The sequence below is a fragment of the Sturnus vulgaris genome, chromosome 3, assembly GCF_052056855.1.
Source record: "Sturnus vulgaris isolate bStuVul1 chromosome 3, bStuVul1.hap1, whole genome shotgun sequence".
In the NCBI taxonomy this organism is placed as follows: domain Eukaryota; kingdom Metazoa; phylum Chordata; class Aves; order Passeriformes; family Sturnidae; genus Sturnus; species Sturnus vulgaris.
This window is the reverse complement of record NC_142245.1, coordinates 63,890,326-63,918,162: the sequence shown is the minus strand read 5'-3', so window position 1 is coordinate 63,918,162 and position 27,837 is coordinate 63,890,326. Positions and strand designations below refer to the sequence as shown.

The 27,837-nt window shown below is 37.8% G+C and overlaps 1 protein-coding gene across 2 annotated transcripts in view; it reads left to right on the top strand.

The window, feature by feature from the left end:
- Window positions 1-27,837, top strand: part of NKAIN2 (sodium/potassium transporting ATPase interacting 2) — a 514,810-nt gene that overhangs the window by 439,127 nt on the left and 47,846 nt on the right. The gene's annotated exons all lie outside the window — the stretch shown is intronic.

Here is a 27,837-nt window from a genome sequence, read left to right as displayed (position 1 = left end):
AAAAGTTACACTTATATGAAAATCAAAACCCAAGATCTTTAATCTTTTTTAGCAGCACGAGAATCCACTTTTGCACTGCATAAAATTTATAAGGGAAGAAAATGGTTTGCTTGGGGAAAAAATGTATAATGGAGCTCATAGCTATCCAAAAAGTGGGCAGCTTTTCCATCTATCTATTCCCCAGGATTTTTTATCACTCAAGCTTATCTCATGGAATTATAGCTTCATAGAATCATTTTGGTTAGAAAAGACCTCTAAGATCATCAAGCCCAACCCTTCAACCCAGCACTGCCAATTCCAACACCAAAGCCTGTACATAAGTGCCACATCTACACATATTTTAAATACCTCCAGGGAAGGCAACTCCACCATTGATTGCCCTGGGCAGCCTGTTCAAGTGCTTGCCAACCCTTTTTGTGAAGAAATTTTTCCTAATATCCAAAACAAAGTTTCCCTGGTGCAAGCTTGATTTCCCTTGATCCAGACCAGGATGTCATTGGCCTTCTTGGACACGTGGGCACACACTGGCTCATGTTCAGTTAGTGTTGACCAGCACCCCCAGGTCCTTTTCCAACAGGCAGCTTTCCAGCCACTCTGCCCCCAGACTGAGGCAGTGCCTAGGGTTGCTGTGACCCAAGTGCAGGAACTGGCACTTGGCCCTGTTGAACTTCATGCAATTTGCTCTGGCCCATTGATCCAGCCTGCCCAGATCCCTCTGCAGAGCCCTCCTACCTTCAAGCCTTCAAAAAAGATAAGCAGGCTATTTTTTCTGCCTTTTTTTAAATGTAATGATGAACAAGAAACTCAAGGTATATGTAGTCCAAGCTCAATTCTGTTGTGATTCAACAAGTTTTTTTGTCTGTGTTTAAATAGAGCTGTGTTTTTGGATAAGTTCATTCTTTTCAAGTCAGTGTAATGGTTCAAAATAACAAGCCATAAGTAATCTGCTAGCTGTAGCTAACTACATCTGTGTTATATTCCCATTCATGTTACTCTAAATGTGATTATCACTGGTAAAGAGCTGCACAGCATAAGTATAGGTCAATTTTCCAAAGCTTGTGCTTGACTACTGCTTACATCACTTTCACATTTCCCATTGGCTATTTTTTTTTTCTAATAGAAATGCTAGTGCAAATTCACTCCCATATTAAATGTGATTAAATGGGAAACAGAGGTATTAACTGGTAAAACTCAGTGACATATAACACAAAGTAAGAAGAGCAGATACTTTTTGGGTCAGGAAAATTAATTTACAAACAACAGAGGTTTCCAAAAAGGAGACAGAGGAGTCCTGTTACTTTATTTCAATAAAGGGAGATGCCTTGGAGTATTTTTAGAGGACTCAGTCTCCTTTTTATCCTAATTTCCCAGTCACATTTCCCTCTCTCTTCCTGCATTGGCTGAGGTACTTGAGAGATACAGACTTTCTGAATCACCTTATACCTAAGACCCCTTCTAATATATATATACACCTACTCCTTTTCTTTTCCTTATGTCAGTCAGTTCAATTCCTGTGGAATTGCATTGTCAGTGGAGTTGGACTAGATGATTTCTAGAGGTCCCTTCCTACTCTAACAATTCTGTGAATCTGTGATTCTGTATTTCATGGAACCACTCCTTCATTTCCTGCCCTCCCCAATTCTTGATCAATATCATAACTGAATCTGCAAAGGTTAGATCTTAGCTTCATCACACTTTGACAGCAACAGCTATTTAAAGGTTTTCTGATACATGCAGAAGAAATGCATCATTGTGGCTGCAACTAATTCAATATTTTATTGGAAAGAACTAACCCTTATTGTAGTCTGTGCTCACATACTTTCCACTAGACACTTTCCCAGAGAAGTCTCATTTACAGAGCTCCCAAATCTTGAGCATCTGGCCCATCCAATATGCTCTGCAATGACCACAGCTCTGCCTGTCCTTATGTCTACAAATTACCAAAATGAACTGGTCTAATGATGGCATGACTCATATACCCATAAGTTTCAGAAAATAAAGTGTCCTTGTATGTTTAAAGGTTGATTGATTCTTGTTGCTTGCATTAGAGAAGGTATTTCATTTTCAGGCCTACTGGGTTATCAAGGATAGATATACTTAAATGACTGATCTCTGGAGAGAATTATTCCAGGTAAAGAATGAGGTCAGCGGTACTAATGGGGATTTGATTTGCAACTCTTTGAGTTGCATTCTGTATAGTATTGCAGAGTGGAGGCTGACTGAAAGTTCCTACCTCTAAACAATAGGACGTTATAGCTGCCACTTCACCATGGGGAGGGCAGTGCTTGGGAGGGACACAGTGTAGGCTATACAGCACTCTTAATCTTGGCAGGTAGTGTCAGGGCTTAAGGCAATCATTGGCTGTGTGTATAAATAACATTTGCATCCCAGCCTTTTGTCATGCAGCTGAAAGAGTTATAAGCTGGCAGCATCTCAAGCACTCACACATATCAATGTCTAATTCTACCTACAGAGCCTATGTACAATTTTCTTCATTTCCACAGTTCGTTGAACTCTTGTCTCATAAGAGAAGGTGAAAAGCTTTTCAGCTCAGGCCCTGAGCTGCGGTTCAGGTCAGAGGGTTCTGTGTCCAGATCTATCACAATGTTATTTCGAAAGTCATTTCATCTCTCTATGCTTCTTTCCAAGTGCAGAAGAGAGAGAAAAGCATGCCTAAATTTTTCATGTTCATTTCACAAGACTGTACCATTTGCATAGATAGAGATCTCTTGAATCTTTCAAAAAGCCCCTAAATATGGGGAATACTCAGTACAATAAGGTCTTTGTGTGGTACAAGGAAATTATAATGTTAATTGCATTTCATACAGAAATTGAACTCAGATTCTCTGCATCTTTCTTCTTTGTTTTATTCTTTGATTATGCATGACCTGCCCTCAACAAGTCTGTTCTTGCAAAAGTCAACAAATTAAAACCCATTTGTAGATCACAACTCTGAAAATATGCAAATTAAAGATCAGCCGTGGAGATAAGTGTAACAGAATTACATATCTATTTGCCAACTCAGGATTAAAAGTATTTAGTATGCTTGTCTTTTTCTTCTCGCACACTCAAAAATATATATTGATTTTAGTGGAGATAAGTGCCTGAGTTATGGGAATAAGACTAATGTGAAGGCATCACCTTAGCCAGTTTGGGTTTTAGTTATATAGCCCTCAAAAAGATGAACTGTGTAATATTATTCCAGTAAAGCAAGTGGAGGAAAAGCATTTCTTATGTACTGCATCTGCATTATTGATGATAATTTACATACCAAATAAATAAAACCATAAGTAAACTGTTACATAAAAGTATTGACCATTTTCAAAGTGATCCTGTCCACTGACTTTTATGTGCTGCATATTAGTCTTAATTTCTTTTTGTTCCTTCCTGTATTTGTACTTGAGTATGTGCTTCATGCAATCATTAAAATTATTATTTTGTGCTTCAAAATTTGTAATATGTAATTACCCCTCCATAGCATTTACGGTAAATGTATACTGTTTGGATTTCTGCAAAGTCTGCATCATGCACAGTACCTTTCAAGCCCTGATGCTGTCAGATTGATTTAAAACATCATGAAGCATAAACTGTGTTATTAAGATGCAATAGTACAGCTATGAACTTAGGACGCCAGCATCAAAATCTCTGCTCTGTTGCAGACTTACCGTAAGACCTTTGGCAAGGTGCTTAATTCATGCCAATTATTGTCTGTAGTATACAAGCAGAGGTTCTTAAATATTTCAGAAAGATGCTGCCAGGATAATTCCATTAAATATTGCAGGTAATCCAATATTATGGAAAGGTGGTCTGTGTATGTATTTAAGCACTTAGAACAGTAGAATAGCATTAATGTTCCCTGCTTCTCTTAAGGATTAATAATTAGAATAGGATAGTCTTAAAATCTTTAATGATAGCATAGCACAGGTGGCATTAAATAACTCTCATGCCCTGGTGGAGAGATGGGAGTACTCAGTAAAAGTGTAGTTTTACCAGAAAATATTTACTGAACTGTCTACCTGTATTTTAGACTTCCATGCTCAAATATGTTACTCAGAGTCTAACACTTAAAGGCCCTCAACATTGCTGAAGAAATATGATTGGAAAAAAAAGCAGTGGTTCCCATCCAAAAGAACTAACCTTCAAAGTATTAAACAAGCCAGCCAGCCCATATGGAAAGGAGGAAAAGACAGGAGGATAGAGGGAATACTAGTTTGAAGTTTCATTGGACCTCTTGTTTGACCATTGTCAGCTTTCCTGTAGGCATGATATAAAAGTCCTATGATTCAGAATGAGTAAACTTCTGATAAATTTTGTCTGCTAGAAATTTATCCTAAAAAGCAGCATAAGACAGAAGTGTGCCAAAGTTCGAAATTTGGGAAGTAACTGACAAGAAGTTGGTATCTCATCAGCAGTGCAGTCTCATACTGACAGGAGGGGACAAGCCAGGTGGGACAGGCAACAGAGAGTCTTGCAAGAGAATGAACTAGTTCAATTTCACTGGAAGAAACTAAGGAGAAGAAATGGAGGTTTTAAAGCCAGAGGTGGAAAATAATCTCAGCAGTGGGCATTTTCAGGAGCAAGGAGAAGAGATGGCACAGGAGGAGAGGCAGGATGCTCCTCAGAAGCTGAGACTCATAGATCAAGAGGGTATCAGCAGGACACCAAAGGTTAAACAGAGAGCTTGTAAAACTCCTGCATTTAGAGCAGGAGGGGAAAACAAGCCTTCTTCAAGGGAAGTACATTTGATCTCTTTTTTTTTCTCCTTGTGGTTATTTGGTAAGATATTGATAAGACCTGAGCAGAGAAAAAGACCAGAAGTTCCTCTGGATACACGAAGAAATGATATAGCAAGACTAAAATAATCAGGCAGCAGATATATCAGCAGGAAAGACTGATATATCTGTCTGATATACATGTCAGACAGCATGATAGGAGGAGAGGCAAAACAGCAAAGGGAGGGGAGATGAGGGACGTAGTCACAGGAATACATGGAAAATAAAAGCTGCCTAACTAATAATGTCATTAGGAATAAGGAAAACAGCAAGAGTGTTTCTGTGTGTCCCAAAATATTCATGAGTGGAATCAAACAGCGCAGAGGTTGGCCCCGGCTAGTCCAAGTTGAAATGCTAAAATTAAATAGTCAGATTTGGCAGAGCTGCAAAAGAACAATCTAAGAATTTGTACCATAGTAACAGCCTTCACTGTGCTCAGATGGATAATACTCATCTTTTAGGAGGAGTCACCTATTGATGTAGCCCTTATGTTCTGCTAATAAACCAGCACATTCCATTCCCGAGCTAAAAATACAAAGAGTGTGATATGCTGGGAAAAAACAAAATGCAGCAAAGCTCTTGCAAAACATCAAATGCAGCATAAACCTAATGTTGTGTTCTTAATTATCCAGTCCTTTTTACCCAATATAAAGGTCTTCACTTGTACAGCAAGCACATCTTGTACATAAAAGTCCAGTCTTAGATTTGTCTTTCTAATTTTGTTCCTGCACCTCCCTTCTGACAGCAGCCTCTGCCCCTTCTACATGCTTATACTCATACACATACTTTGCACATCAGCTGTCTCTTCCTGTGCTTTTAGAGTGGTGAGAATATTTACATGTGAGAAAGGAGACAAGAGCCATGTAATTAATTTTTGACTCTTTGAACCTAATAGAGAAAAGTAACATTATTTAATTAAGGCTAAGTTCTTTTCTAGGGCAATACAATGGTTGAAAGAAAATTGATTCTTAATGATATAGATTGGTACTTTAGAAAGTCTTTTTTACACTGTGGGACTGAGCAAAATCAGCACAATGTGGAGAGAGTATGAATCATTGTAAAGTGTTTATAACATTGTCTTGCCATGTTAGCAGATAGGCATCAGGTTCAGGCATCTTTGACATTGGCTCAGAGCAAAATATATTGCTGTTTCTGTTTGACAATAATGCTAAAGCTTATGTCATTAGTATTTTCAAGGATTGATTGCTATAAGAGATTTTTTAATGTCTGTTATGTATTATCTGTTATTGCTTCTATCAAATTTTACCTGTGTTTTTTCACTACTTCTTGCAGAAAACTGAATTTTACACATCAAAGCATAAATGTTTTTCATAATGAGTAGGGAGCTTTGTCAGTAGAATTGAACTCATTCACTTCCCTGAAAACTTCTCTTCTTAATGAGCTGTGCTTGTATAATGCTAAGCTATATAATTGTCTGAAAACAAGTTTTCTCCAACTCAGAACAGAAAAGTCAGCTTTAAACAGTCTTACCTGACCAAGACAAACAGGATTGTTTCCAAAAGGTTTATTTTCCTGATGGAGTGAAAGACAACAGCACCAGCATGAGCTGAGACTGGAAGATGCAGTTCAGCTTCTCATAGATGTTCTTGCACTAACAAAAGTAAATAGCATATTTGATATTTTTTTGAGCAGGGTTGGAATTATGAAAACAAAGAGCTGAACACTGGACTCATTACTTTGAGGCCTGAGGGAATTTTCCTGAGAATTTGTTTTGACCATCTTATATGTATCCCTTCACACAGGGGACTCTGATTCTGGCTGACCCTGTAGTGATATGACAGAGCAAGGAGATTTTGGATCCCCAGGTCCAGTGCCTCATGGCTGTCCTGGGGCTGTGTGATGCAGCTGGTGCTGTGCTGACTGGTGATGCTTTCTTGCTGACTTGCCTCCTCCCACAGCTGGCACTTAAATTATTCCTCAGTTCTGGTATTGGCATAGTCCTGTTTTTATTTCAGTGTCATAGCATGGGAGCTGCATGTGAACATGTTCCAGCTGTACACAGACTGGGGCCTATTTATCTAGTCTTGGTGAGTCTCTCTCTGAAAAGATTCTGATAAAAAGCCTAGTCCATTTGATTTTCTCTCTATACAAAGGAATTTACAAGGTAGAAAAAGCTTACTACACTTGTTTCAGATGTAAGAATAGTACTGAGAAGAACAACAATAATAAGAAGTAGCGCAAGCTTCTGTAATCATAAGTATTCCTTTACAACATGTAGTGAAACAAAAAGCAATACCTCTTCATACTGAAAACTCACAGTCAAGTGCCAGGTTCACCAATCCCATTCCTGAGCTGATTCTGAAGGTACAATAAAAATGAGGGCTGCTCCTTGGAAATATTGAAAACTCTATCCACAGTACATCTATACCTCAGTGTCACCATGTTTGATATTCCTGCTGATATTACAGTACTGCCTTGTTCTGCTTTATACAAAAGCGCCATTTGCCATTTTGCTTCATATCCCAAAAAAAAACCCTCTAGTTCTGGAAGTACAAGGACTCAGTTCATTAATTAAGGTGATTTGTTCCTGAATATAATATAGAGAGTCACAAAAGGCATAGCAAACTTCCTCACTTCATTATAGAGATAAACATATGTTAAAAAAAAAAAAAAAAAAAAGGAAAGAAACAAACAAACAAACAAACAACAACAAAAAAACCAAAGCACCAAAAATACCAGAAAAAGCCAGAACTATGATTGTTTCTCAAATCTGTGGTGAAGCTTGCATGGTATACTTTGGGTAGTATGCTTCATGTTTCATTTTTGTGTGCTGTTAGCACAGCTTCCTGAGCAGAAGATGAACGGAGCACATAAAAGTATAGTGTTATGAAAGCATAGAATGAACTATTTTGCAGCTTTAGTCATGGCTGTTCTGGTCACAATACCATGATTCTGAAAACGTGGTCTGTAAAATTCACCAAAAATAAACAATGTTAGCAGCTGTAAATGAACCTGTATTGAAGGCAATGATAGATTCCTAGAATTCTATAATACAACTTGAGTGCTTCTGGTAAAGGTAACTACCCCACTAAAAATAATAAGTATGTCTAAGGAAAATAAAAATCAAATAAATATTTAGATGTCCCTGATCTTTAGTGTGTGTACAATGAAAACAATTATATGACATTATGAATTTTGTATATTTTTCCCCCATTTTCTAGCACAGACAGCATAACAAGGCTTTTGCCTTCCAGAAAAAAAATTTAAAATATCTTGCTTTCATGCAACTGTTTACCCTAATACCCTTGGAAAAAGTGTCTGAGTCAGGCCAAGGCAATGGGTCAGAAGACTGCTCACAATATTTTTGATAACTTGTTTCTCTTGAAATCTCAGAATCAGAGACGATTGGGAATTTTCTGATGGAACATGATTCTATTGAAAAATGCATCAGCCCTGAAATGTTTTGGCTTAACATAACAGTGTCATAACCTTAATTTAAAGTGCAGGCAAATGATCTTTAACATAGTACCTGGTTTTCTGGTAGATTTTTTGACATTTTTGACAGTCTCTGTCATGCATTCAGCCCAGACCAGTATCACTGTCCCAGACTCTGTTGTGCCATGGGTACAGAGGTAGCACAAACCAGTGCCAGTTTGGATCTGCTCATCTTGTTCTGAGGTAGAAAAAGAGCTTATTTGTGTGAACATAAGCTGTGCTATACCATTTGGCCTCTAGGTCAGAAGACAGCTGGTAGGTTATTTCAGTGGATACTATGTCTACACTTCTGCGTGTTCACAATGTCATGGCAATTGCACGCTTAGAGTCTGTGTTCCCTGGACATTTAGCAACACCAATGATATCCAGATCTCCAGCTGCTGTTTGGGTCATGCTGTGGACTCTGACCTTGGAATTCAGGAAGGAAACATGAATTGAGAGAAAGAAGTTTATCATATGTCTTCATTTTTTATTGCTTATGTAGCCTACGAAATAATGCATGCAATAAAAATCCTCTGTAGACATGCCCTAAGGATTCTTGGCTCTCTGACTTCTGCAGTGCTGCAGTTCTAAGGAAAATGGAGTCTGAGATTGAAAATTGAGTCTTTTTGTTGTAAATTTTCTGAAATTTCCACCCGAAGCCTAGATTTTAAGTGACAGGTAATATTTATTAGTGAAAAAGTCATTGTTCCAGCCAACTGAAGAAAATTACTTTTCCTTGACATCAGAGGTTATCTGTTCTTGCTTGTATTCAGTCAATTCTCACCACTTCTTCAATAGATGTTATCTTCAGCACCTGTTGGGCAGGTAGAGAGCACATACATGCACCTCTGATGTGTTTGGGGGGCTTTCAAGGTGTGCCCCTGAGCAGCACCTTTCACCTAATCTGCAGCACTATTGAGACATCAGTTTTGCAGTACCCATCTGCGTGAAACTGAATGGCATAAAGTGATTCATGTTTTCAAAACCATTGGAGCAGGTTTTTTCCCCAGCAGGCAGCATTCTTTTAACTCTACCTTTGAGCTTTGTCAGCCTCTATTCTGGACTGAACACAGTAAAGGAAATAGCTATTTCCTAATGTATACAATTTAATAATGAAATGTTTTGACTTTTCCTCTGCTTTATTTTACTTCTGTATGTCTCTGTTTTCTGCAAAAAAAGATTGGTTATGTGTGCATAATAACAACAACCGGAGGGGGAAAAAGGCATCTACAAAGCCACAGGAGCATTTGTCTTCTGGTAACAATTGCTTCCATAGATGGGAATTCAACATTGCCATGGCAGAATTTATTTTTCCTTATATGTTCACAATGATCAAGTAGTGACATCTGGAATCTACCCCAGAGGTTCAAGTCAATAAAATATTAATATCTGCCATTTCCAGCGAGAAGGTTGTAACAAGAACACGGCAGAGAAATCTCTGACATTTTTGCACTGTTGTTTTGCACCTAATTAGTTAACTATTTCCTCTTCCACATACTTTTTTCCTAAAGATTAGGAAAAATAAATCTGGGACTAGAATGCAATTCCCTGTCTTCCATTTAGGTAAACTGCTGTTCAGACAGCCCTGTTTTCTGGGAGTGCTCTGGGAAGTGGCTACTGACAAGGGGCTGGGTCCTCAGATCCTCCTCCACACTCCCACAGAAGAGCAGCTCCAGGAGCTGGACTGACTGCACACGACTGATTCACAATTAAAACCAGGCACAGAAATCAAGGCAATGCTGGGCAGCCTCACCTGAAGTGCTCACCATTTTACCAAGAGATTATCAAGGCTTTCCTTAGTAATTCAATTCAGTGTACTCAGTCACAAGGAGCAGAGAGAGCTGGAAGGAGAGAAGTACTGTCAAGACTTGCTTTAGACAACTCCATTATTCCCATTCCTCTCATTCAGTGAATAAGTATTAACAGTCACTTATGCATAAGAAAAAATAATGAGGTTTAATGAATCTCCAAAGATCAGCTACTTCATAAAAGCAAATGCCACGCTTTTATCAGTAAAAGTCCTCCAAGTCCAACATCAGCAGCAGAGGGAATTTCTATTTTAAAGCAAATTGCACCCAGTTTCAGTAAATTATCATAGAATGATTACTCAACTTTTATCCAGTCAAAGTTATGCCTCCCTTGTGAACCGGTTTATTGTCAGTATGTCTGTTTCAAAACATGTCTTCCCTGGAAAGCATTCCTTCATTCAGCTTCTGCCGCTGGAAGCAGGCAACAGCTTGAAGCTAGCAGCTGCTCTCGAGCAAAACAGGTAGAGAGGCAGGAAGGCTGCCGAATCCATAGCAATAAGCACATCACGGCATAATTACAGTAAATCTCCAGAATGGTCTTTACACGCAAAATGCCGTATGTTTTGGACAGAGGAAGTGTGCTTTAGCCAAACCATAGTTTAATATAAGTATTTTCCACAGAAGTCCTGTTAGCTTGAAATTGATTTTTTTTGTCTTGGAAATTATCACTGACAGAACAGAAGATAATATTTGAATGGTCAACTAGTTAGCTTGAAGGGGATGTAATTAATATACTGAAGGGCAAGAGCAGGTGATAGAAAGGTTTGGGGGAATTTTATAGTTGTAACTGCATAATCTAACACTGGTGCATCCATTTAACCTTTCTTTGATATGCTCTTCTTTCACCACTGAATGTAGTAGCAGTTCTGTTTTCTAAATGTCTTCATTTGACTTTGAGCAGGTTAATAGGATTTATTGCTTCTGCAGCCTGCCTACACAAAACAGATTGTCAATATGGGCAATCCTTTGTGGTCTGCCAGGGAATAATAGACTGCTTTCTCCATCCCTGCTTTTAGGAAGTGATTTAGTTTCCTGAAGATTTAGGTACAAAAAGGAGAAGGGGGGGCAGGTAGTTTTTCTGTGAGAGTGTATCATGAGCTGGCACTGCTAAATAGCCACTTGGCATTTGGTGTATCAGCTGGTGGTGCTTGCCTCGTTTTCAGATGGCAGCCTCCTGATTCTCCATTAGAGATGCCTGCAGAAAATTTGCTGTGGCTAGGCAGCAGTGGTACAAAACACATAACCCAGATTGCACATTTCAAAGATTGCAGAGGACTTTTGCAAACATTTTCTGTTACAAACTGCATGAATTGATCTCCTCTTCAAAAACATTAATCTGCTAAATCATTGTTTTGTACTCTGCCTGAACCTACATTTCAGGTTTCAGTGGCTTTGTGTTTTGTAAAGATCATTCTAAAATCACTGTGTATCATAAGAAAAGGATTTTTCCCTGGGCTGTTAGCTCTTTTTTGCCATGATTATTGCTTCCTGCTGCAACCATCAGAATATAATGATGCAGCAAATTTTACAGAAATGTGAATTACATGAATGAAACAATTGTCATTTTTAAAGTATCAGATCTTTCCAAATGTCTTCTGAGAATGAGTTATGAAGCTCTGATTTAGTGGAAGAGGTTAGTCACATTAAAAATGATTATACTGATTATATCTGAGACGTAGGTAAGCAATGCATGCTGCATTTCCAGTCTCTTTTTGATTCTGGAAATAATACTGCTACGAGAGTTTCACTATGAAGATCCTAAAAATTGCCAGAAGTAGTCATTAAATGCTATGGTTTTTAAATATGGAGATGAACCAAATCCCTCCACAGTCCATTGTATTTTCTATCCTGAAATACTCCTTTTGCCATTTAGCTTCCTTAAAGTTTCTGATTTATTTTGATTAAAACAGTCAAAAAGAATCTGAGAAAGAAAAACGGATGAGGTTCGGTGTTTCTTTGATTTCTTTTTTGTTTGTTTTGTTTTGTTTTGTTGGGTTTTTCTTGTTTTGTTTAGCTTTTTTTTCCTGGTTGTGTAATTGTATGTAAACCAAACCAAACAAACGAACAAAAACAAACAAAAAAATGCAACAGGTTTGTTTCTAAACCCAGTTGTATGAAGGTATTATCCTTTTGTGCATTTACTGGGAATTTCCTTGTATGGTGAGGTCCATAACCAACAAGAATTCATGAACTTCCAGACAAACAAAATTAATCCCACCTATTTCCAGACAAGGGATTTCTTGACCAGGGCAGCCCCAGATGACAGCTGACTTCAGTGGACTGGACAAGCACCGTGCACTTGAGCAAGGTTTGATCTGGGGATATCAATCTCAGGACAGGTCTGAACTTGGAGCTGAACTTTTCCAAGGTGTCTTCCTCAGCTCTAACACACTTAGGAGCAACAGGCTCCATTTTATCCATAGCTCCTTAGAGAGCTCGGCTCAGCGCACGGAGCTTTGAACAAGTCCCGGGGGGAATTATGAAGACAGTGTGGAAAGCATTTAGGTGCATTTAGGTCATTAGCTGCCCTCATGAAGGGATTTGGTGACATTTTGGAGTCAGCATATGCAGCTGCATAGACCATTCAAGAGGTTTATAGTTCTTCTAACTTCAGGTGTTTAAACAAAACTGCGCTGAAATTAAAATGTAGCATTCTTCCGAAAGACGGTTAAAAGGTTTTTTCTCTCCCAAACAGGCTGCCAACTGGAAAAGAACAAGCAATTTTAAACTGCTGAGAGATTATAGATTAACTCCTGGTTTGTGCATATAAACACAAAAGTATGTTTATCATCACTTCTGGAAAGCTAGCTCTTTTTAAAAATTTTATTTTTCATATCTTAAGGGTGGTTTACAAGAACCTGCCATTCTTTCCTAATATCTGCAATTACCTTCAAAACCCATTCTTTTGCTGGTCTTCAAAATGGCTTCTAAGAGTCTCTTTGATTATAGATGAAAAAAAAAATTATATGAATCCTGGGATCTAGTACTTTTCTATACAAAACATATAGCAAATCAGAAACTCACATGGTGAGTAATGTTCAGCTTTTTCAAAAGAATGTCTGAGAGACTTAAGTTTCACATGAAAAAGACCTTTTAGCTGGAAATGGTGAATTGTTAAACTATCCAACTCCTACTTATAGCTTGCCTACTAAAATTTGAAAATATACCCCTAGTTTAGTTAGCATTTTCTTATTCTAAATTAAAAGTTACTACTGGTGTTGTTTGTTGCAGTTGTTTTTGCTTGATTGTTGATGCTGCTGCTGTTGTAATTTGATTTTATCATGTAGAATTCCTGTCACTCAGTTTGATCACTTACGCTATCAAACATCATTCGGGGTGAAATCAAAAACTAAGTATATTATCATGTCAGATTGTTTCTGCAGAACTGCCATCATATTCTACAAATTTATGTTTGTTTACTAAAGCTAGCTTAGTGTTCCAGATACGTGACATGGCATCTATTGAGCATTACTGAGCTTTATATGAGTTGTTAGTATTCAGCACATTTGTTTGATTTTTTTTTCCCTTCATTTAACATAAATGGCACTTGTCAAAATTGCAACCTGCTAACTTAAATTTGGGCATCATTCAGCCAGCCTCCACACACAAAGGCACTTTGGCCTTACTTCACGCAATCTGGGACCTTTGTTTGCTCTCCTTCTTGACAAATGGCTGCACTAAAGCTACAGAGACAGACAGACTGACGTGGAAGAGCATACAGCAATTTGGAGCATGCATGGCTTGGATTTTTTAATGCCATCTCAATAATGATACACCTGTGACTAAAGCAGGTGATTGGAAGTGGAGCGGATGCATACAGACAGATGGATTAAGACAGCAGTAATTGTGCTTTCACTTGATTATAATATTAACAGGCTCCAGGTGATTTCTATTTTTCACAGCGTCACTCATCTCAACAAATCCCAGCAGGCTTGGAAGAAGGGTAGAGATGCATCCTGCTTTTCACATGAACCTGCTTCCAGCATGAGCACTTAAGAGAGTTCTTCTGTCAAAAAGCAATTAGCTTCTGCAGTCTAGGGTGCTACTTAGAATATCCAGGCTCATGTGTTTCATCATAAAATTGACCTTTTTAATTTTTTATGCCTGAAATTCCCCACTAAAAGAGTAAGCATTAAAAAATACAACCCTAGAGAAAATTCTGAAGGCATATGTAGAATTTATTAAAGGATGTCTGGCCCTGAAGTGCTGCAGATAGGAACTCCATCTGAATATAATAAATATGAAGTATGCATTATTGTGTGCTTAATTTTTAAGTAATTGGTGTCATTATGTAGCATAATGATACCAATTACATAAAAAGCATAGGAAAGCAATATGTGCTACATTTACAGGCTCACATTTTTCCTGTAATAATTGCTTTTCCATACAAATAGTGTCTGCTTGCTGATACCTTTGAATAACTGTGCACAAATTATCCCAATGTTTCAGAGTTTGTTCTGCTTTTGTAGTAACAGACTACTGTCTTTGTAATTCACTTATTGACAAAATTTTGGACCCTTTTCATGTGAAGGAGGCTTTCAATTGGCATTGACATTCAAGATAGGCAAAGAAATACCTCTTTTGCCTAGGCAACTTGAGTAAAACTATTGCCAGCAACAGTAACATCTTACCCCCACCTCTGGGATCTGTCAAGTAGGAGAGTTTCAATAGTGCAAGAGTACTCAAGATTTAAAGTACAAATAGATGTTAAGGTTTAGGAATATCTGGCAGAAGCTGGCATAGTTTTAGACAGTGCTTCAGTATTTTGCTCTAAAATTTAGTAGCAAGTTTCACTCACATCTCTACTGTTTAAACAGAAAGAGGACATGACAGCACCTTTAGCCCTGCTTGGAAGTAGCATGAGGTCAGCTAGGATTCTTGAAGCTGACCTCTATTCCTGCTTACAAACTAGTGTGCAAGACCCCTACAAAAATGATCCTCTGTTGTAGAGGGGTAGAGATGGTGCAGGGAAGAGCAAATGGAGGAAGCAAGTATATGCATCTATGCAACATACAGAGAAATCTGTGTGTGTGTCTGTGTGAAATGAATGAAGCAGAACTCACTGAGGCCCATATGGAGGGGATCTTTAGCCAACGTGCTGTAGAACATTAGTATAGCATGCAAAGAAATTGTCAAGATTTATGCCTTGCATTGCTCATTTTGTCTGCATTCAGCTAAAGACCCAGTCTCTGCTGTCTGGATAAGAAGTTGTAGCAAATCAGCAAAGACATTGTTCTATAGACACCAGAATAATTCAGGGGTTCATCAGCTTCAAAACCCAATCTCTGACACTGCCAATGAACAATGTGTCAGAATAAGCTGGAAGTTTACTCAGTTCTATAATGAATTCATTGAGTCAGTTCTGTACTCTGGTCTGAATGATGACACATGAGAAATTATTTTTGCTAGAGGGTGGGCTGTCCTTTAAGAAAGTATAAAATTGTTTCATTTTCCAGAAGAAAGGAAACAAAACAAAAATAAGCAAAACAACTAAAAGCTACATGAAAGTCCTCACCTGTGAGACTTTTCCATGCACAGTAGGCTACTTCTTCTTTTCCCTTTGCTCACTAGGGATGCTCTAGCTCATTAAATTGTATGTCCTCTTTCTATCATTTCCCAAGAGTTCAGTTTTGCACTTCCAAAACTTTATTTCTTTAGCCTTTCTCTTGCCTTCTTTGTTCTTTATGCAAAATGGTGGAGTTTTCTTTTCACCATCTTTGCTGAATCACCCTAAAACCTTACGTTTTATATTAAAGCTTTTGAAAAATTCAAATGTGTGTAAAGGATTCTGACTACAACCACCTTAATCTTTTCCCTTGTCATACATCTTCCATTTATTTTCTAAACATTCCACTCCATTTAGAAACTACTCTCTGTTCCAAAATCCCCTTTGAAACTCTCTGCTGTCTCGTTCTCATGGCAAATATTTTTCCTCAGCTTTTGCTCCATACTGTCTTTACTGTGCATGTTTGTCTTGTTATTTAGATGCTAAGTCCATTGGGGTACATGATGTCAGTTTGTTTATGTTTATAATACTCAGTGCAATATTATTGCCCTCTGTAAAGCAATAGTGAAGGCACATTAAGACAGATAAGTGAATTTGAAGGAAAGCTTCCAATGATTAATGAACTTGTCGAATCAAGTAGGACACCTGCTAATCATTTTTGAGGTACTGACAAATGTAACAGTTGTTAATTATACCAGCTGTAGCCTGCTTAGTGCTCAGGCAGTTTTACTATCATTAAAATAGCAAGAGTTTTCTGAAAGATACTTTGTCATTGTTTCCTTCCCTTCAAATACCTGCTGGAATAAGAAATAAAGTGTACTGGATTTTGCTTGTTAATGAGTTATTTAGGTTTAAGCTCCCACAAGCCACACTGTGAGGAGAAGAAGCACAGGCAGACACAGAGGGCTGAAGCAGTCAACAGAAGAAAGCACTGTACTTAGAAAACTAATTTTCCTCTAAGTATGGTAGATTGCGGCTCTCTGAAGCAGAGTCCTTGCTTTCAAAAAACCAATTTCTGGCAGATTGCAGAGGTTATTCCCCTTTGGTTTTCCAGCATCAGACAGGAGATTGGAATGGTGGACCCTCTCTCAGGGGGCTGGCAGCTTCACAAAAAAACAGATGGGACCTGACAGGCTATTTCCAAGAGATGGAGTCTCTGAAGCAGGAACTGTGGGGAAAGCTGCTTTTAAACTGGGTGAATCAAGGACTCTTTTGACAGGAGACAGCATCCGTTCACAGGCTACCAACTGTCCTCTTTGTTACGTGACAGTCTTGCCAGTCAAAGGTTGTGATATGAACTGAGAATCAGACATTAGGGTAATGTCTGACCAGTACAACAGAAGCTGTCTCTCCATAATTTTGACAAGAACCAAGTTTTGCCTTGTCAGTGGGTGCACCGCCCTCAGTCTCCAGCCCTACCTCACCAATCACATCATAACCTCCTCATTCTGAGCTGAAATTTAAGTTTCACCCACAAGGGACTTGAAACATCCCACTTTTTCTTATTTCCTACAAATACTTTAAACTAAAGAGAAATTATTTTCTGAAAATACTTTAAATTTAAATAGTTGCAGATTTACTTGTGAGAACCTTTGAAATTCAAATCTCTTATCTTGAGAATGTAATTGAGTGTTTGCAAGATGCACATTGCATCTGTCAGAAAAAGGCTGTCCCTGAGGAGCTAGCTTTATGCTTTGCAGGCATGCAAGCAGGTATTTCTCTTCACCAGCTGCAGAAAATGTGCCAGCTTTTTAGCAACTGATGAGAATAAGCTCATCAGTTAAAAATTAAAAAAAAAAAAAAAAAAAACAAGAAGGCTGGATGAAAAAGGCCAATATGCAGGTCCTGATCTAGTTTGCTGAACAGTGGTGTTAAGCTTTTAGTTAGGTAGAAAGAAGGATATTCCAGAGGTCCACTCAGTTCTTAGATACTCCTTCTACTTGAAACAGAAATGTACTGAAAATGCAGATATTGTTAAGGGCCATGACTTGCCTGCAAGACAATGTGTTTGGGCTCTTTCTCAGTGCAGGAAAGGACCTGCAGAAACTGAGGTCTTGCCTACAAGGGAGGTGTGGAAATCCACATTGGAACAGGTGGTCATTTCAAACAATTGTCTTGGAGCAGATGCTGTCCATCCTTGAACAAAGGGAGATGGAATTAAAACCTCACCAACACAGGTGGATCTACACACAGCCTGTTCCCAAGAGGTGAAAGTTACAGCAGAGGCCGTGAGGTGATTCTGCAGCTTTAAGTGTCCTCATGTCTCTGTGTTCCTGGGCTCCTGTGGCAGAGTCTGATGTGACCCCCATGGAAACACTTCAGCTGCCATGGATGCCTCTGAGAGCTGGTCTATGGGTGCAGCACTTGCAACTCTGTGACCCACCCTCTCTCGAGGATTCTTAGAAAGCAACTTTATCCTTGCCTTGCTTGCCTTGCCTTGCCTTGCTGAGCTACTCCTGACACAACCAAAAGTCATAATTAGGGTCAGACAGCTTTATGTCTTGTCAGACAATATTATATCTTGTACAGATTTTCAATATGTTTTTAAGCAGCTTTCTGTCTTCCAGGAAAGGCACTTCACCCTAATATAGTTAATAAAGTTATTGCTTGTTGCAATATTAGGAGCAGATTTTTAATATCTCCTGTCATCATTAACATGTATTTAAATGGATTTCAAATAGGTAGGAAATTAAACCCAGTGTAATGTAAACATTATGTCAAGTTGGATTTTTGATGCAAATCAATGTATTTATAGCTGTGCACCCATTCACACAAGGCTATGCATTTGTTCATTGAGTTTTAATTAATAGAATCCTTGCCAATTCCTCTTTAGACCTTTATTATCCCTTTATTTTAATGCACTTCATTCATCACTTTTAAAAATTAGACCAATTTAGTTGCATAATTTGAATCCATAATTGAATCTGCTAGCTACTCTTAGACTTTACAAGTTAATCAAATGGCATAGTTTTAAACACATTTTCAGTGCATGGGAAAAACTATGTCAGCAACCAACCCCAATCCCATTTAAAATGGGAAACTCATTCTAAGCCAGGGTCTGTGATGATTAAACTTCTTCTCCAGACGAAATTTTTCCAATCCCTGATAAAAATTAATAACATAAGACTATGTGGAAGGATGAATAAAGTATAATTCTAGTTAAGAATGGGAAATGACAAATAAATGAAAAATCCTATGTGAGGTAGAAAAGAGATGTGTAATTGAACAGCATAGAAACATATGTCAAATGCCTTCACAGAAAGAGGCAAGAAAGGAAAATCCCAACAGTACCTCAGTGAAAACACCAGCACAACTGCTTCTTCTTACTAGAGTGCTGTGGACTCACCAGGGACATCCTACCTGGTCTAGCATTTGACAAGTCTCTGTTTATGTGTGCTGTCACCCAGACAGTATTTGCTATTCCCCCATTCTGTCTCTCTCTCTCAGGCTAAAAAAAAATATGAATAAGCTACCAAAAAGGAACCCAAGTAAATTAGGTGGGACTGACAGCTACCAGAACTAGGGACTAACTATATCAGAAAGTTGCTTTGTTTTACGCCCTGATATGTTTGAATTGTACCTTCCATTAGACTTGCATGGATTTGTGTCAGAAATTATTTGAAAAGTATGGCAAGAAAAAAAATGTTTCGTCTATATAGATGAAACATTTCTAAGGATGGGGAGGTGTGAAATAGGAGAAAAGAATATGTAGATTGCCTTGGAATAAGGATATGAAAATTCATGGAATGCCATTATGAATGTCTATGGAATTACTTTATTTTCCTGCCCCCAACTGTATGAGCTTACCAGCAAAAATGTAGATGTTTATGTTATTATATTAAAATAAATCTGAAATCTGGTAGTGAAAATTACTTAAGATATAGCAGCAGAAAACTAGTTTCATCAATATATTCTACGCTTCTTTTAGAAACCTTTTCTTGTGTGGCTCTATTGATTCTCAGTGCAGATATATGCTTCCACTTTAATATTATACCTCTGCTTTTTCCTTACTTCGTTGGCTTGTGGGCAAAAATGTTGAGTAAATGCTGCAGTGCAAGCAACATAATCCTTTGCCTTTCAACTCCATAAAAGAAATATTATTTTTTGACCATAAAATAAATAAAATTTAGCAGTACTAGAATGTCTTGCAAATTACATGTTATAGCTTAATCGATATAATTATTATTAACTCTCTGAATTCTTTTCTTAGCAGCTTAGTTGAATGGCCAATAAAACCATCCAACTAATGACCTGTAGGCAGCAGGATGCTGCTTGAGACCATAGATGAGTCCTAGACGAGCCCTAGATGTCAGGAAACGTGAACTAGAAAAGGAAAGGTCAAGTACTGGCAGTGAAATGAACAAAATTTCTTTCCACTTCTCTTAGTTATCTTTCTTTGTTTTATCCCTTTGCTGTTAGCTTCACCCAAATCTTGTCACTTCCTCTTCACTTTTCTCCTGTTGCCAATTTAACAGAACAACAGCTGCCTTTTATGTGCAGTTAAATCTTCACCCCATTTATGTGAGAAAACATTCAACCTTTCATCAACTTCAGAGCTGTAAGATTATCTCCCAGAGCATGAACTTCTCTCAGGTCTGCAATACACATTTGATTCTGGAGTGCATTACCTATATTCTATTGATAAACAATTGCAGGTCAAGGCAGTCTCCTCTAGGCTTGTAGGTGTGTTTGTGGGCTTCCTCATCTGACTCAGAATTGTCACGAACTCAAGAATTCTGATGCTGCTTCTTCTGCAGAAAAGGAAATTATTACAGCATCATTGCACAGTGATGCTATACATTCCATTTCAACACTTCTTTTCATTGGTAAAAGCCTAGAATAGTTCCAAATCACTTTACTGATAATTTAATGGTTTATGTATATTTTTATCCTAAATAGAATATACAATGAGTATATCAGATGTAATGAAGGGTCTGAGAGCCTTTGGTTATTCTAAAAAAGGCCATTTCTTTCTTAGAGTTTCAATTAATATTTGGCTAAAAGCCAAAGAAAAATAATCCAAGATCTAAAATATACTTCTCAGATTGATTATCTTTTTTTTTTTCTGATAGATTCATACTTTTAAAAGTAAGTTCTGCTAAACTCTAACTCCCCAAAACTTGGGCTCATTTACACATTTAAGCTTGAAGATTTATTGCATTTCCACCCTCTATTCTGCTTCCCAGGCACTATCTGCTTTTGGCAATTAATACAAAAGTTATGGGGTTTGATTTGCTTCACTGCAGCATGTGAACTCAATTTCTCTTCATTTGTAGCTTTGAAATAGCATAAGCCTCTTTGTGACAGTCTTTCACATTGCACTGGTGCTGCTTGCTGAGCTGTGGGCACACACCATCAGAGTCAGCTGTACCGAATGCATCCCTTTTGTTTTTGCTTAGATACACTCCCTTCATGCCGTGCCAAGGCAGGACTTTAGAGAGACAAGTGTTACAGCTGGGTTGGAAATGGGTTTATCAGCCATCTGATTAATGACACAATGGCTTTACATGGGCTATAAGGGCAGTGCAGGGAGCCCCACAGCTAAGAAGATTACATGACTGCACCAGAGACTAAAGCTTCATTTATTTTTATTATGCAGAATGACATGTCACGTATCTCGAATTGTTCCCCACACACCCTCACTAACAGAGCAGTGTATTAGTACAGACTAATGTCTCCAAATAACACAAACTTTATAATGGCCATCTCCCATGGCCCACTGCCACTGCAAATCCCCTGGAAAATAGCTGGTATCTTTAACTGTGGCTGGAGCAGATATCAACATCAAATTCTAGCTGCTATCAGTAAACCTTGTGGAGACACATTTCAAACTTGTTCCCATGTCAGAATATCTACTTAGGAAGAAAAATGATCATTGGACAAAGAAAAGAAAAATGACTGACCAAATGCATTTGAGAGTGAAGTCATCTCATGTACACAAATATCTGTGAAACTCTTATGTGGTCCAGAACCAGCCTGTTCCCAGCTGTAACTAGGAGCAGAGTGGAGAGCCTGGCCACCGATGTAGCTGCAGCAACAGCCTAGCACAGGGTCAGCTAGCTATCCCACAACCAGAGAATGGATCCTCCTGGATGGACTGGTAGGGTTTGACAGCCACTCTACCCTGCTCCAGGAGTCCCAATACATGCACCAGATATGAAAAAATGAATATTGCACTCATTGTCCTTAAAACCATTCTTTCATTCCTCTCTGTGGCACTTTTAGAGAGGGGGGGCAGGCGCTGATTTCTTCTCTATGTGACAAGTGACAGGAGCAGAGGAAGTGGCTGGCCTAAGTTTTGTCAGGGGAGGTATAGGTTAGGTATCAGGAAAAGGTTCTTCCCCCAGAGGATGGCTGAGCACTGGAACAGGCTCCCCAGAAAAGGGGTCACAGCACCAAGCCTGACAGAGCTCAAGTGTCTGTAAAATACTTTCAGGCACATGGTGTGACTCTTGGTGATGCTCCTACTGCAAGGCCAGGAGTTGGACTCGATGATCCTTGAGGATCCCTTCTAAATCAGCATATTCTGTGATTCTGTGATTCTCTGACTTCTGTTGTATGGCAGCATGCATTGATAATTTGGAAGATGACAATGATTCTTCATCATCAGAGTATTTCTTATTTCTATTGAACCTCAAAAGACTTTTTAACAGGGTGAACAAAAAACAACTAATGTGCTTAATTTAGATTAATGTACCTGCATCTCTTTTTTTCTCCTTTATAATAATACAGTAGTCATGAGTCCAGTGTTAAGGGAGCTGTAAGAAGGAAATGAGGAAATTTAGAGAAAAAGTACATCTTCCTCACACAACAGAAACCACCCAGAAATACCCAGAAAACACCTTGAGAAGTTTGATTTATAGGCTAGAAACACTGTGCTCTGTCTGAATTTATCCTCCTGTGAGATAACTGTTGTTTGTAGCCCAGTTACAACGCACTTTAAATTGCACAGTTGTCAAACTCAAAGTATTACGTTTCATATGTGTAGCTAAGATTTTATTGAGACCAATTAAATATTTAACAATCCTATCAAAACACAACAATTATTACTAGTCAAATTACAATGATACTAATAGTCTAGTTTATCAAATTATTAGACGAAGGTCTGAATAACCATGCAGTTAAAATTCTCATACAAAAAAATTCCAGTAAATACTCCTTTCTCTGGTGTGATATTCATCCTTTCAGTCGTCTTCTAGCCTTAAGGCTGTGATGTCAGTTTTACTTGTATGGTATCACAGTCTGAAAGATGGGTAACTGAAATGCAGCATGCCTTCTCCTAGGCTATCCTGCTGTTGAAAAGAGAAGCTTTATAGTTAAATACCTTGGAAATACTGAAAGATGATAGAAAGAGTTATGCTTATTCCCAATATACTTTTTTTTTTTCAGAGATACCCATTTCTCACAGCCTTTTTCACAGCCTGCTAGAGGGAAAAAGATTTCCTCTTACCCGATTTTCCTCTGAAGAATGAAAAGGTAGAAAAGGCAAGAATGGAGAAAGCTGAGGAAAAAAGTTCATGACTAAAATATGTTATTTATGTGAAGATATATATGAAGAATATGAGACATTCTTTAAAATTAAACAAAGATGTTTACACTTTCATTCGTCTCTACCATTAACAAATACAGGTCTGGTGCTAGGAAAGGCATGTGGAAATGTAAACTGTATCAAAACACAGCAATCAAATACAATGGAGAGTTATCAAAGATGTAGGTTGTTCACATATCTAATCTCTCCTTAGGTTTCCTCGCACTAAAACATCTGCATTACAGGCGTCTTCTCAGTACTGTACTCTGGCTGTCCCCACTGACACCACCTGAGTTAATGGGTGAACATCTCAGATCATGGTAAAGATTTGTGCTCTCACCTCAGCAAGTGTTGTTGCTTAACAAGATTTGCCCCCACACTGCAGGACTGGGAGCTCCTTTGGATGTACCATTTTCAAACCATCACACACCTAGTTAGAAAATATGCCACCTGGTTTGCTTGTTGAATAAGAAAACACCTGCACACTCAAAGGCCTTAAACATCACTGGAAGCATGGATGTAAGGTGTGGAGCCAGAAATATGGTATTGTCCATGGAAGAGAACTGAAACTTGAGTTACAAGATACTTACATTCTAGTCTCCATTAAAATAAAAATAAAAAACACAAACAAACAAACAAACAAACAAAAAACAAGAAACAAAAACAAACAAAAACACAAAACAAACACCCAAATAACCAGGTGTTTATGTTCATTGAGTTATGCAGGCAACACCTAAATGCAATTTGTATAGAAGCAATGCAAATGTGCGCTTTTCAGGACTGCAAGGTAGATCTCAGCTTGTGTCTAAACTTGTTGGGTAAGACTTACTTAGAAGAAACTCAGACTCTCTCATCTCTGTAGATATTTCAGAATACTCAGGCTGCCACAAAAATGAGTCTCGATGTCCAGAGAAGTGTGAGTAGGAGCCCTGCTGTGAAAATTTGGTTATCTTACGTTGGAACTGACATTTATAACAGCAGTAAAGCAATTGTGGGAGCTTAATAGCATGATGCATTCTCGATTACTGCTGTGTACACATGTCATCTGAGATAGCCTCTGCTATCAGCTGGTATCATCCAATCTAGGTTAGCAGTCAAGAGACAATGATGTGTCATCTTGTCATGCTTAAAAATAATTCTGTAAAACTCGGAGTATCACACAGTTTGTCAAGTATACTTAATTGAGTTAAAGCAGCTCAGTCACTGATCAAATCATTATGGTATCACAGTGACATAATAGGCTACAACACATGACAGTATGAATTATGGAGAGTCTTAAATGATAGGAAAATAATTGGAATTACAAGAATGGAAGTGCATCAGGAGATGCTGGGAGTGCTACAATAAGCCCTACATGCAGTGCTCTGATACGATCACATGTACTTCTGTTCTTGATGTTCACAGTTCCTTTTATGCACTGATGAGGTATACACAGAATTACAGTTCCAAATGAGCCAATTTGCTCTGTTCTTTTAAAATCTGAGTTCACACTGGTGTGATTTCTGTCTGACGCAAATTTTCACTTTACCACAGGTAATTTATTGTGTCTTATTTCTTTGTTTCCTTTTTAATGAGACCTATACTACACTGTGGTAAGCTGTGTATTGGCATTGTTTTCCAGGTTTTATTCAGGTTTCAGAAAAAAAGCCTAGTCTGATTTGCCCTGACTTGCTTTTGTATTGCCACTTTTTACTAATTCTCCATAGGGCTGCCTGGAATATTATAACTTGTCACATCCTGAAGTACAGGAGGTTCTTCCTGGGTTGCATCTACTCTGAAAGGCACTTGCAAGACCAGACCAGAAAATAAGTGCCATCCATGTGAGTTGATGCTTTTCTGTAAATTAGGAAGGAAAAGGAAAAGAATGTGAAAAATTTTATTGAAATCCTTATGAGTACAAAGGATATCAGGCACGCATCTGGTGGGAGCAAACAGTTCCTAAACTAATTGTATTAGTGGCTTATGCAATTTGTGGTAAGCTACTATTAATTTATTTCAAGTCAAAGTCATTCATTTTTTGACAACTTGGTCCAGCCCATGCATGGAGACATATTACCTAGTGTCTGGTGTAGGTCATTAGCATCTGCATATCCAGTCACATGGCATGGATATTTAAATCTTTAAAGAAGCTAGAGACTCCTACTAATGTGCTGATAAACCAAGGCACTTGGCAAAGCAGCCTCAAGGAGCCATTTGTGGTTTTTACCTCCCTAGATTTAAAATACTTTTCTAACCATGGGGAATTGAGTCTTGGAAAATTGTATTCTTTTAGGAGGGCTGTCTTTTGGAGCACAGATAAATAATGTGGGAAATTTCCCTATCACCAATGCTTGCTCTTATTTCAAGAAAACAAATGGTAGATAATGAGTTCTCAAAATATTCCACCTTTCAGTGATATTAAATAAAATTATATCTGCTTTCCAGTTGCTCATAAAGCACTGTTAGTTGCTCCCATTTCACCCAGAGTGTCAGAAAAACTAACCAAACAAAACAAAACAAAAAACAAAAAAAAACCCCCACCACAACAGAAAAAAAAAACCACCCGAAGTTTCTGTGTTATACTAAAGAGTTTCCAATAAATCATCTGGGCACTCTATAAGAGCCTTCTGTTGGAGGCCTTGTAATTCCTCATCATCTTCAAAAAATATTTATTTTCTTTCATTTCCTCTTAGTTTACAAAGTACAAAAGTGAAATCTTATTTTCTGGTATAAGAGGAGATTTTTAATAGCACACACACCCACACCCCCCCCCATAGGCTGTGATTCTCTCTACTTCTGTATCTGGGCTCAGTTTAAAGTAGTAGTTCTTTTGATCTTTGAACAAGCTATCCTCCTGGAACAGCTGCATTTTTCTTTTTCTAGACTATCAAGTAGAATCAGGATGTACATCAATTGCACTTATTCCCAGGTTAGCTGTCCTCTAGCATAACTTAAAAAAAAAAAAAAAAAAAGAAGGGAAAAAAGGAAGCAGAGTAAGTAGCATAAAGGTAACAGAATTTTTCTACTCAGGTTTTATCTTGAGTGTGCACAGAGTCAACTTTTGAGATGACTGGAAAGAACAAAGAATATTTATCAGGTCCAGATCTGGCCTCATGACATCACAGTTTATGTTTTTCATTTCTTGTCTTCTAAGAACGGTTTTTGTGACATGAATTAATTGCTCAGCATCCAATAGCTTAGAAATCCAACAGCTTTGTGAGATATTCTTTATTGTTTCTCTATCATTTGAACTTTGTTTCGATTTTCATTAACCCATAAGGAAATTTATCTGCAAATTGAAAAATGATTGTATGAAAGTTTGACTGCTATCCCTGATTTTATTCTAGTTCTTGTGTTTTTAAATATAGTATGATTATCATGGCTAAAAGTATTCCTTCTGTCATGTTTTCTAATAGGCTTTCAGAAGTGGTGCCTGCCACAATTTTTCATTTACAGCCAGCAAATCTAACACTCAGAAAAATCACTGTCAGACTTCACTCCTCTTTCTTCAGTGTGATAGAATGGCACAGTCTGAGAGATAAATGAATAGGAATCATGTTGATAAATTATTATTTTTATCATTCCAAGAAAAAAGGTCTAAGGCACTCTAGACTCTCAATAGAAGTTCAGAGAGGAAATAATCTGCAATAACAAATTGTGAACAGCTGTTGATCAAGGAAAGAAGTCATTATATCAGCACTTAAATCAGTGATAGCTGGTTTATAGTGGAGGAAAACGAGAGGAGACTTGCCAAATATTAGGGCAGAAAGATGTATATTGCCTTTGTAAAATCTTGTTTTCACAAGGGTACTTAAGTACTCTTTAAATGTAATTCAACATCTTTGACAATATTATAAGACAATATCAATATCTGCTACATTTTTCTATTCACATTCAATTTCTTCCCTCTGAACTTTTTATCTTCATCCTCAGTTGTTTAACATTTTCTTTTTTATCTTTTTATCAGATATGGCTGAAAACAGAAGAAAAAGCATGTCCTCTATCTAATTACAGATATAATAAAAAATAGATTATTATTTGTAAAACGTATGTAAGAAAAAATATAAAAGTTGAAATAGAAAAGATAGTAAAATGCAGTTGAGTCCAGTAACACTCAAGCCTAAATTAAGTCTTTTGTTTACTTCCCAGAGACAGGACAACTGCTTCTCACAATTAAGTTAGATTTTCAACACATTCAAGAAATGTTAAGAACCAGAACATTGATTTGAGCCTTAACCAAATTACAACTGCTGAAGCATATCAGGATGATTGCAGGCTCCCTCATCTACAATTTAATTGACACCAGTTCTTGGGCACCAGTAGCAAGCAATGAAAAAAACATTAAAAAAAAAAAAAAAAGGAAGAATTGCATGTTTTCAAGCTACATATCACAGAATGCTGTTTATCAGTAAATAGATTCAAATACTGATATTCTGTCTGTGCCAGGCTCAAATCCTGCTTTAAAGGTAATGCTGTACATACTTTGCTGTGCTGGGGAACAGTATACTTTAGAGATGAAGCATTTCAGTAAGTCTATAGAAACCTCTAAACCAATCAGTTCTCTTTTTGCCTAACAGAGTAGATTTGTAGTTGCCATCAGCAAGTCTGATAAACTACAACAATCAGCTACTCAATTAATTATTATGCAATTTATTCCACAAAACCATTTTGAAGTACAAATATGAATTCTGCAGTCAACAACAAGCAAACAACAACAAAAGAAACATGAATTTCTGTTATTGCTGCTTTCACTATTACTGCTATTTTCATAGGACCAGCTCTGGCAGTTAGATCTACAAAGAGCCT